Raw genomic sequence first — 12,318 nt, forward strand, 5'->3', positions numbered from 1 at the left:
AGCTGCTCTTTATGCGTGAAATATAGCGCGAAACCAAAACTGCTTGATGTTCCTGAGTACCGCTAACTGCACTAAAAAGGCTGTAAAATTCCTGCAGTTCTGGCCCGAATCGAATAAGCATCACTCATACTCGGATAATCTTGTCCGAATATATCTTCAGACGTGTGCCGCGCGTAGCCTTCGGGGCGGGAGCACTACATGGTTCAACGTGCCAAGATTTATGTGCAAGAAGAGACTGCAGCTGCAGTGTACGCATTATACAAGCAAGCAAGTGCATGCCTTATCGCATGGGCAATAGAGTGAGTAGATCTATTGCTTCGATTACATTTGCCTTAGTGGTGACAGTCATGCGAAGGTGGTTTGCGCGAGCATTTTTCAACTCAGAACACCTAGCATCTGAAACTTGACCTTCACTTGACTTCACTTATGTCGCGTTGTGCCACTCCGCACGTCTGCTTGCTGCGTTATCTATATTATCACCAAGACGTGCCAAGTGCACCAAAAGCACTATTTGTGGTGTACCCTCGAACCCACCATAGCAAGACAATATATTCCATAACCGCACATAACTCGCACATTTTCTGTGCACATGTCCTTCTTTCTCTCATAAAAGTTCGGTGGAGTGCTCTATCTGATTACATTGTCTCCTGCACCGACCGCAAACAATCACACGACAAAACCTCTGTGCTCATTTATGATACCTTAATTCGGCCAACACTCCCAAACAGATACATCACGCATACTTTCTTATCACGTCTACATTATACATTGGTAACTACTTTATTATTTCCTAACCTTTATATATTTTGTTTATGGTAGCGTGCTGGGGGGGGGGAGCACTTTTTGCCGCTGAAGACATGCCGTCAAAACATGCTGCGTTATGATCTGCAGTTATCTTCGATGTAAATTTACTATCGGTTAATGTTACATTTGTTCAAATATTACAACTATTTTTCAGCCATAAATCACATTGGATACCAATTTGTTCATTACGGGCTTTTATGTCCCCTCATTGTGTTATCCATGTGAGACCTTAAGCAGAAATAGTTAAAAAGAAACGAAAATTCAATGATGTCATTTTCGTTAAGCGTAATCGTCCTTTATTGACAGTCTTTGACAAAAGCTAGCGTCCATTTATCTTTAAGTCTTTGTGGTCTATAGACAATTAACTGAGAAACGTTGCTGGAGGTACTACGTGATACATATACTAGGTTAAACCAGCAAACAGCATAGATACTTGTACTAATAATGTTCAAGACAAAGAATATATATGCGATCCTGTGAGCGTTACCTTGTGTTAGGTAATGGGTTGCCTGGTTTTAAAATAAGCTTTAAATCAAATCAGTTCTTTGGAAACGCGAAGGTGGAGGAAAGCTCGTGAAAGTGAACATTCCTTCATAGGTTCGCGCTACAGCTGGGTGGACGACAATACTCTTTTTTTTAATTTCACAAGTTTCGATACGCTTGATACATTGCCTACATCAATAGCAGCGGATAATCTATTGTATGTCGACATTATGCGAGATAAATAACTTCAAATCTATCGGCCTTTTCTCGCCAGTAGATCTGCGTGGCCGACAAACTGTGCCTCCCTCGTAAGCTGCTTGCTCTTGCTTATCACAGGACGAGCTCAATCATGCACTCTAGCAAGCGAGCAAGCAGTGCGCGCACAGAGCGGAAAATTTGTGTTGCAGTATTCTCGCGTATGTTTATATCAGAAATGCAATGACACTTTTTATGTCTATTTTGTTAGCAGCCACGCAGACAATTCCAGCGCCTCGTGTGGTTTGCTGCTGAAAGGCTTTGAAAACATCTGAGGCGAATGTGTAGACGTGTATTGTTGAGCACTGTACTAATGACTCTAGACCAAATACGAGACGAGTGATCGGGTCAGGTAGGTGCATCTTGAAATAGAATGCTTGTTTGCATCAGGTGGTGTTTTATCTGATTGGTATGTGTCACTCTTGGGCGCGACAAGCTGCATATAGATGGCGACTAACATAAGCAGATTTACTGACGGAATGGCGACAGTCCTTGATGGAAAGTTGCCATTGAGCTAACTGACTGGACACCATATAACAGAAAAAAAGCTGTGACCATCAGAAACGCGAACCTGTATAAACTTTCTAGCTTGCTATTTGCTATAGTTGTGCGCGTTTATTTGAACTCAGTAAGAATAATGTGCATCTGATTGTCTTTTGCACTGACTAATTTATGAGATTTTGAACCATGATACTACTACGCTTCACATAAACGTAGCTCCCTTTCGGAGTACAGGTTTTCCGGTGCACCATCTGCAGCAAGTTTTGGGCTGAAGTTGCCATCAGTGTAAGCTGGACATTTGGTAAGAGGAAGCTAAGGATGGGCTTCGAAAGAAAAATAAAACACGAAGAATAAAGTGCGTTTGACAACCTTTTTTATGCGTTTCTATAACTTAGTTCCACAAACTGCATTGATAAATCAATCAGTTACTACAAAAAATGTATAAGGAACCCCAGCTGGCGCAGTTATTATGGGTCTACCTGTATCGAGTCTTAGACTAGTTTTCACATTCGCTACGTTAAATCTTCGCTACATTCGCTACGTTAAATTTATATGTGTTTTAAAGAAGCTAAGAGGATTTTCACAAATGCAAATTTATGTGACGTAGAGCAAGTTTCTTCTTCCTAGGAGGCAAAGAAAAACCCATAAATGTAGGCTGAGACGATTACAACCAAAAAACGAGCTTTGGGGCAATCTTTATCTTGATATCTGCCTTATAAGCACTATTCTTTCACCTCCAAGGCATGTGACTATTAGGGATAAAATATACAGAATATTAGGTGGAGCTGCAGTAGTGAATGGCTTTCCTAAAAAGCCAATAAATCCCATATCGCTTGAGCAGAAGCACCGTAAGAGAGAAAAAATAATAGAACAAAAGATGGCTTGCGATGCTCCTTTAGGTTGCATTGTTCTAGCTTGGTTCTAGGTAAAGTTTTTACAGTTAAAATTCATAGTTCATTTCCAAGGCAGAAAAGACTAATCTTACTAAGTTTAGAGAACTTCTCCTGAACTACGCCGGCCAATATATGAGAGCACAAAAATTGTGACGTTTTGCTGACATACCAGATACGGATATCGTTCTGGTGCGGCATTCCAAAACTAGATTTTTAACATCATTTTTTGCATCGAGAAATGATTTGTTTGCAGAGATAATGAAAAAAGTTCCTTCTAGGGGTAATATTAGTCCTTTAAACTGATTCACCACGTGATTATTCGAGCTTACTTGATAGACGATTTAGGACCATGAAATGAAATGTTGAAGGACCGGTTACAAGGGCGTCAACCACATTACTTTCAGCTAGGCGATCCCATGTATGACATTACGTTAGACATCGTTCAGTGGAAGCCTTCGTTTCCGTTGGGGTTGTGCCTCTAATGGTCGAGCGACTGCCGCTCACCCTCTTGCAGGCAAAAAGTTCAATGTCCGAGCCCACGTGGTGTGCAATTCCAACCATAGCCAGTAAAATTTTCAAGAGCTTGCACTAGTTATTTTATTTTATTTGACAAACATTGTCTATTTTGCACAGGTTGTTACAGGGAGTGGGTTATTAGATGAGCACAGAAATACACGTTATATTTGTATATTACAACAATGAACAAACAAATCAATGAGCCCCTTTATTTCAAGAATACACGTTACACGGCGACAAGGTATATATGGTTATTATCACGCTGTACATATATCATATCTTACTATGTGAGCACGTTGGCTACAAAGTCAATTTTCGCGACATCCAGTTGCAAAACATTTCATGTCCTTAGATAATTATGGACAAAGGAAAATTTGGATGCATCATAGCCTGTAACGTGTGGCCTAGGGTGCTTATCGTGACAAGTTCTTCTGGTATGGAGATTGGGGCGGTTTGAGTGCTTGTGTATAGGGCTATTGATATAATTGTAATAAAACATGAAAAAGAATTTAGTTGCAGCCATTCACCGCGAAGAAGCAAACGTAGATATTCCTGCTGCATTTAGGACACCAACCACATATTCCTAGGGGGAGGAATTTGAATAAACGAACCGTACTGGCCTATTTAGGATGCTTTCATATCTGCATGGTACACCGGATGAGAATTCCAAACCATACTAGCGTACTCGATAATTGGTCGCAGTACTGTTCTATAAGTTATTAGCTTGACAGAATGAAGGACCTCAACCCAGTTGTTCTGATAGAAAGTGAGCGTTCTGAGTTCTTTGGTTCATAATTATCAATGTGAACGTTCCACTTGAGCTTACGTCTAATCGTTCTGAATTAATAGTTTCGGCGTTTGTTATTTTTTTTTATCAAAGCACATGAATTTTTAGCTTAATGTAATCAAGATCTTATGGCTCATACTCGTCTACTTTGTTTTGTTGATGTTAACCATGTCGCACCTATTGCCCTGTGGAGCGATTTTAGCTAGTGATGAGTTAATTTGTTTCTGCTCATTTGTACTGCGCGAAAAGGTGCCCACCATGAGATCGTCGGCAAATAACCGCACATTCCCTTCATTAGGAACGAAAGTAGCAACGTCATTATATATAAGTGTATATGACAAATAATAGTGGTCCAAGTACCAATTTCTGCGGCACACCTGGGTACGCAGTGGTGCGTCTGCGTTAGCAGGCGTTTGGTGTGTTGCGAAACCACGAACCTAAAGATATGAGGGTTGGACGTTCCCGCGTGTAGCCGTGCGCGGCTTAGCCGTGTATGGGGAAAGGGGACCATGCGGGTTAAGCCGCTGCCGGGCATTCGGACTTTTAAGGTACCACGACAGAGGCAACACACTACTTTGGCCCCCTCCTACTTTGGCCCCTGGAGGAAAACGGCAGTCCCCATTTCCTCTCTTTCCCCTCAAACCTTCGTCTCTCTAATATTTTGGTCTTTCCTGTCTTGTTCGTTCTTCCATATACTTCATTTTGCCTTGGCGGCAAGGGTTAGCCTTGTGTGGCTATCCTACCTTTGGTACACCATATTTGGTTATAGTGACAGTGTATGACTGACGTTGTGCAGACTTGTACGCAAGATCTGCCGCGTGTCCACGTGGGGCTTCGTGGTGCTATGCAGCACTATGAGCTATCAGCACTATCAGCTATGAGCACTATCAGCAGCTATCAGCTGCCTTGATTTGGCACTGTGTTCACCGTCTCTATTCACTGATCTCCCATGGAATGCAATCGCTAATCCCTATGAAATGACCATATGCCCTCATACATAAAACTAACATACACACTACCTATTCTACGTTCCTGAGCACCCTGTTGAAAACTCCACCTAGCAAATTGGCCTCTCGTTACCGAAGCAGCCAGTCTGGATAAAGTGACTTTAGATTACCTATAGACAAAGCGAATGAGAGGATTACCGCTTGCATAGTTGCTGCGGCGGAAGAGGCTATTCCCCAATCTACTGGATTCTTAAAGAATAAACCAAAACCCTGGTGGACGAACGAGCGCACAGAAGCTAAAAAAAACTTTAAAAATGGCATGGTGTATTTTTTGAAGGTACCCAAAACAAGATAATCTCCTGTCATTCAAAAAAGTGAAAGCGAAAGCAAGGTACATCCGCAGGCAAGCCGAAAATACCTAAAAGAGAAGAGAATGCAGGACGAGGTTCTCAAGCTTAGGGGGGATTAAGCTCCCTAAATGATCCCCATACTGTCAGCTCCAAGCGTGCAAACAAGTCTACAGGAACAAGCGCACATATTATACCTAGACTTCTGCACCATATCTACCTCAGCAAACTATTCCGCAACCTTCCTAAAACACAAACAGTCCGCAGAACACCAATAGCTTCCGGCAAAGGGAAGTTCAGATAGACCATTTAATGCCTCTTTAACACTTCATGAAATGAACAGAGTCATCTCTTCGGGCAAGAAAATAGCTCCTGGTGCTGACAATATACATCACACTATGCTCACCCACCTTTCCCGGAGAGCGGTGGAGGCTCTGTTGCGTTTCTTCAACGCGTTCTGGGAAAGGGGTAAAATGCCTGCAGAGTGAAGAAAGCAGTTATTGTTCCCTTCCCGAAAGCGGGAAATTCACCAAATACTCCCAGCAGTTATAGACCTCTAGCACTGACAAGTTGCCTGTCAAAATGATATGAAAGCTTAATATAAAAGGTTCATATATGTTCTCGAAACATAATTTACTACAAGAAAGGCTGCACAACAGCTGACCATGTTGCTCATCTCGAACGTGCTATATGTGAGGCTTTACTTTACAAACAATGATGCCTTGCAGTTTTTTCGACCTAGAAAAAGCATACGACGCCAAATGGAGGTATGGTATTTTACAATATTTAGGAGCACTATGTATACGCGGCACAATGTTCAACTGTTCAGCCGATTTTCTATCAAACCGGACATTTCAAGTCCGTCTGGGTGCAAAATTGCCCAGAGTCTTCGTCCAAGAAAATTGCGTCCCACAGGGTTGTGTATTAAGCACCACGATTTTCGTGGTAAAGATGAACTCCATAAATTCACTTACACCGTCCAACATTGTGTACTCTTTATACGTCGACGACCTTGAAATTGCATGACAAGATGACACAGTGGGCAGATAAAAATGGATTCCGGTTTTGTACACAAAAAACTACGGCAGCCGTGTTTTCCCTAAAAACGGTGTTACACATGGACCCTGCTCTAGCTCAAATTAGATGAGAGCCCACTTTCATATCAGAGCCCAAGTTTGTGTTGAATAATTTTTGATTATACGTCAAATGTCGTCGCCCACATAAACAGCCTGAAAACTAAGGCAAACTAACAATCCTCCTCCTGCTGCTCATCATCATCATCAGCCTAGTTACGCCCACTGCAGGGCAAAGGCCTCTCCCATACTTCTCCAACTACCCCGGTCATGTACTAATTGTGGCCATGTTGTCCCTGCAAACGTCTTAATGTCATCCGCCCACCTAACTTTCTGCCGCCGCCTGCTACGCTTCCCTTCCCTTGGAATCCAGTCCGTAACCCTTAATGACCATCGGTTATCTTCCCTCCTCATTACATGTCCGGCCCATGCCCAATTCTTTTTCTTGATTTCAACTAAGATGTCATTTACCCGCGTTTGTTCCCTCACCCAATCTGCTCTTTTCTTATCCCTTAACGTTACACCTATCATTGTTCTTTCCATAGCTCGTTGCGTCGTCCTCAATTTCAGCAGAACCCTTTTCGTTAGCCTCCAGGTTTCTGCCCCGTAGGTGAGTACTGGTAAGACACAGCTGTTATAAACTTTCCTCTTGAGGAATAGTGGCAACCTGCTGTTCATGATTTGAGAATGCCTGCCCAACGCACCCCAGCCAATTCTTATTCTTCCGATTATTTCAGTCTCATGATCCGGAACCGTGGTCACTACCTGCCCTAAGTAGATGTATTCCCTTACCACTTCCAGTGCCTCGCTACCTATCGTAAACTGCTGTTCTCTTCCGAGACTGTTAAACATTACTTTAGTTTTTCAGACCCACCCTTCTGCTTTGCCTCTCCAGGTCAGTGAGAATGCATTGCAATTGGTCTCCTGAGTTACTAAGCAAGGCAATATCATCAGCGAATCGCAAGTTGCTGAGGTATTCTCCATCAACTTTTATCCCCAATTCTTCCAACTCCAAGTCTGTGAATACCTCTTGTAAACATGCTATGAATAGCATTGGAGATATCGTATCTCCCTGTCTGACGGCTTTCTTTATTGGGATTTTGTTGCTTTCTTTGTGGAGGATTACGGTGGCTGTGGAACCGCCATAGATATCTACCAGTATCTTTACATATGGCTCATCTACACCCCGATTCCGTAGGGCCTTCATGACTGCTGAGGTTTCGACTGAATCAAATGCTTTTTCGTAATCAATGAAGGCTATATATAAAGGTTGGTTATATTCCGCACATTTCTCTATCACCTGATTGATAGTGTGAATATGGTCTATTGTTGAGCAGCCTTTACGGAATCTCGCCTGGTCCTTTGGTTGACAGAAATCTAAGGTATTCCTGATTCTATTTGCGATTACCTTAGTAAATACTTTGTAGGCAACGGACAGTAAGCTGATCGGTCTATAATTTTTCAAGTCTTTGGCGTCCCCTTTCTTATGGATTAGGATTATGTTAGCGTTCTTCCAAGATTCCGGTACGTTCGAGGTCAAGAGGCATTGTGTATATAGGGCGGCCACTCTTTCTAGGACAGTGTTCCCACCATCCTTCAGCAAATCTGCTGTTACCTGATCCTCCCCAGCTGCCTTCCCCCTTTGCATAGCTCCCAAGGCGTTCTTTACCTCTTCCGGTGTTACTTGTGGGATTTCAAGTTCCTCTAGCCTATTCGCTCTCACCATATCGTCGTGGGTACTACTGGTACTGTATAAATCTCTATAAAACTCTTCAGCCATTTGAACTATCTCATCCATATTAGTAACGATATTGCCGGCTTTTTCTCTTAACGCACACATCTGATTCTTGCCTATTCCTAGTTTCTTCTTCACTGCTTTTAGGCTTCCTCCGTTCCTGAGAGCCTGTTCAATTCTATCCATATTATAGTTCCTTATGCCCGCTGTCTTACGCTTGTTGATTCACTTAGAAAGTTCTGCCAGTTCTATTCTAGCTGTAGGGTTAGAGGCTTTCATACATTGGCGTTTTTTGATCAGATCTTTCGTCTCCTGCGATAGCTTACTGGTTTCCTGTTTAACGGCGTTACCACCGACTTCTATTGCGCACTCCTTAATGATGCCCATAAGATTGTCGTTCATTGTTTCAACACTATGGTCCTCTTCCTGGGTTAAAGCTGAATACCTGTTCTGTAGCTTTATCCGGAATTCCTCTAGTTTCCCTCTTACCGCTAACTCATTGATTGGCTTCTTATGTACCAGTTTCTTCCGTTTCCTCCTCAAGTCAAGGCTAATTCGAGTTCTTACCATCCTATGGTCACTGCAGCGCACCTTGCCGAGCACGTCTACATCTTGTATGATGCCAGGGTTCGCGCAGAGTATGAAGTCGATTTCATTTCTAGTCCTATCAATGAAGCATTGGGGCACCGACCGAACATGCCTGTTGCGTATTTACCGTACTGTCATGCGCAGCATTCTTGACTACCGCTGCATAATTAACGGGTCCACAAGGGAGTCGTACATCAAACGTCTTGATCCCACAAACAGTCACGGACTACGCTTAGGAATCGATGCGTATAGGACATCACCAGTAGAAAGCCTATATGACGACAGTAACGAACCCTCTTTGGAACACCGAAGATCCTTCCTACAGCTTACCGTTGTCATATATTCCACGCTCTTGTCACTTACTCCATGAATAGAGTATACTTTATAAAGAAACCACATAGCTTAAAACCACTTATTTTTCGTCTTCATGAAATGTGCCGAAACGGAAATGTTTCGAGCCAGGCTCTCAGGGTCACCAAAAGACCGAGCACACTGCCCCCGTGGTATGATTTCAGACAGCTCTGTGATTTCGCTCGTACATACGACTCGAAAAAAGAAACACCGCGTTAAATTATAATACAAGCTTTCTCATAATTACAATTAAAATACAAAAACTACACTGAGTTTTACACTGACGGGTGCAAGACAAATGAACATGTCGAAAGTGCAGTCGTCTTGGAGCATTGGGAAATTTGTCTTAGTTTGTTACAGTTTGCTTCGGGTTTTACAGCCGAAGCATACGACCTGCTTATGGATTTGCAAAACATAGTAACATGAGATTATTAAAAAGCAGTGGTCTACACAGATTCTCGCAGTTCACTTAATTCCCTCCATAGAAAAGCAGAGTCGGGAACCCCTTCTCGGCGGCATCCCGAGAATGCTTGGCGAAAGTGAAAATCATGGTACATTAATTCTTCTCTGTTGGGTTTGAAGCCACGTCGAAATCGCGGGAAATGAAAAGGTGGACAATCATGCAGCAATGACCGTCCATGAAAGTCAAACAGAATTAAATCTTCAATTCAAAGACACTGTCCGAGTAGTCCGTGCTTCGATCAACTCAAAGCGGCAAAAAGAATAGAACTGTCGAATTAACACTACAAATAGTAAAGCCTATACTACAGGAGTGGAAGCCATCGTACCACCAGGAGCATTTCATGCAAGTTATCCTGTATCGCGTTCGTATTGGACACACACATCTCACACTTAACTGTTTCATTAAAATATGAAGAGCAAGCGGTTTGTAATCATTGCCAATAAACTCTAACCATGAATCACATTTTGATAACATGCCCGCCGTCGGAGAATAAAGACAGAAATATCTTTCTGACCTTACGTTAAAACGCACTTGTCTCTCGAGACGATATTTTTAGGTTCCTAGAAGAAACAATTTCTGAAATGAGCTCTTAAGTAATAACGTTTGTTGTATGAAGCACTTCCATAAAATAATACATTCTCACCTTGTGCATGGCGCATCATAGCCGTAGTTGCTTTTGTGCCAGAATACCGTACATACCTAACTGGCTAAGCTCCTCGATCAGTCTGGAATGTACGACTTGAATAGGTGACTTGGAGAAATCAATAAATATAGCATCAGTTTGGAATCTAGAATGATTTAGTAAGTCGAAATTCTTTGTTATTTCTATTTATTTATTAACTGTTTACAGTGCTTCTCTAAAGCCGTGTTGCATTGAACAGTATTTTTTTAAAATATGCCGCGAGGGCTGTGCGTTTGATGTGCTCCTTTAATTGAAACAATAACTTATTAGTGTTAAGAGCCGTTATATTTCAAGTATGTTGTTTTTTGCGCCTGAATGGGGGTTGACTCGGCCCATTGTCAATGGACAGGAAGTGTAGCTGTTCTTAGAACAATCGCGCAAAAAGAACTAATTTTTGTGCATATCACTTCATAAGCGCAATTAGTATCTTACCAGGACCCTGCACATTTTTGTTATCGATTTGTATAAGTCAGTTCAATACACCTCGCTAGTATAATAATTTCTCGAATACACACATCAGCCTGAGCCAAAGGCTTATACCTATAGGTGCTGAACTTGGGGGCTAAAGGTGAAATTAATTGTGGAACGTATTCCCTTTCAAGGCGTTCATTTGTGACTACTGAGAAGCTTTGGAAATGTTAAATTTACCAACTCTCTCTTCTGGTTTTCAGAAGTATCTGTAAAGCTTTGGTGCTTGTTTCTTCATAAAGTAGTTGAATTAATAAATACTCTCCACCAATTTGTTTACTTCTTCAAATATACCTTCTCTGTATTGTTCTTGCTCTATTTTCCAATTTGCGCTTGAGCTGAAATATACAGCGTGTTATCCAATGTATCCCACGCCTAGTCCTCCTAAATTTGGTGGCACAACAGAAAAAAAATTACATGCAAGTTAATTTTATTATCATGAACAATTTGCTCCGTAGGCGTTCAACTATAAAAAAATACAAGATGTATCTATTAAGGATCAGAATGTTATAGTCCTAGACAAGAAGGGATGCACTGTATTACAGTAATATATTCATGCTAATAAAAATTTAGTATACTGAGAGCTTGTATGGATTTAGCATGGGAAAAGCAAATCGATAAAAACTTCTACCTGCTTCAGTAAGCTTGGTACTCTATGTACGTACATGCGCTACTAGGCTGCACGTAATGGTTTGAAGAGCGATTATTTACGTCGTCTCCAAAGAAAAAGCATCAAAATAACGTGACTAAGGCAGGACATTATAATAATATTAATGGCAATGTAAGCTTCAGGCGGCCCTCACAGTTTCCATCTCAGATGGGCTATAAGGTGTTGCTTTTTATGGAAATTAATAGCATGGCACCATGAAGTAAAATATTTTTCGTAATTTTTGAGTAATATGATGTACCCGCAATGGTTGCTTAGGGGCTATGGTGTTGGGCGGATAAGCAGGAGGTCACGGGAATGTGCCCCGGCCATGGCGGCCGCATTTCCATTGGGACGAATTGCGAAAACACCCGCTTAGGTTCAGGTGCAGGTTAAAGAAATCCAGGGGCTCGAAATGATTCTGGAGTCCCCCACTGTGGTTCATCTGATAATTAGATTGTGATTTCGGCACGTAAAGTCCAATAATTTAATTTGAATAATCTATGGGTTCATGGTCAACTTTCATTTTTGTCCCTTAATGTTTTCCTTACTTTTTATTCGAGGAATTCATATCTTGCATCTCGGATTCTGCAGATTTGGATTCCTCATTCAATTAACGTTTTTTCGGGGAAACGTGTGTTTTCTCCACAAGAGGGACGCCTGGCCTACATAAAAGCTTCGTTTCGCAGCCTCACGTAACATAACTATTTGCATGCCTGCAACTAAATATTTCCTGAGCTATCCAATTCTGTTTTATTGTATAGATATAGTGTCGGTCA

The sequence above is a fragment of the Dermacentor andersoni genome, chromosome 10 (genome assembly GCF_023375885.2).
Source record: "Dermacentor andersoni chromosome 10, qqDerAnde1_hic_scaffold, whole genome shotgun sequence".
In the NCBI taxonomy this organism is placed as follows: Eukaryota; Metazoa; Arthropoda; class Arachnida; order Ixodida; family Ixodidae; genus Dermacentor; species Dermacentor andersoni.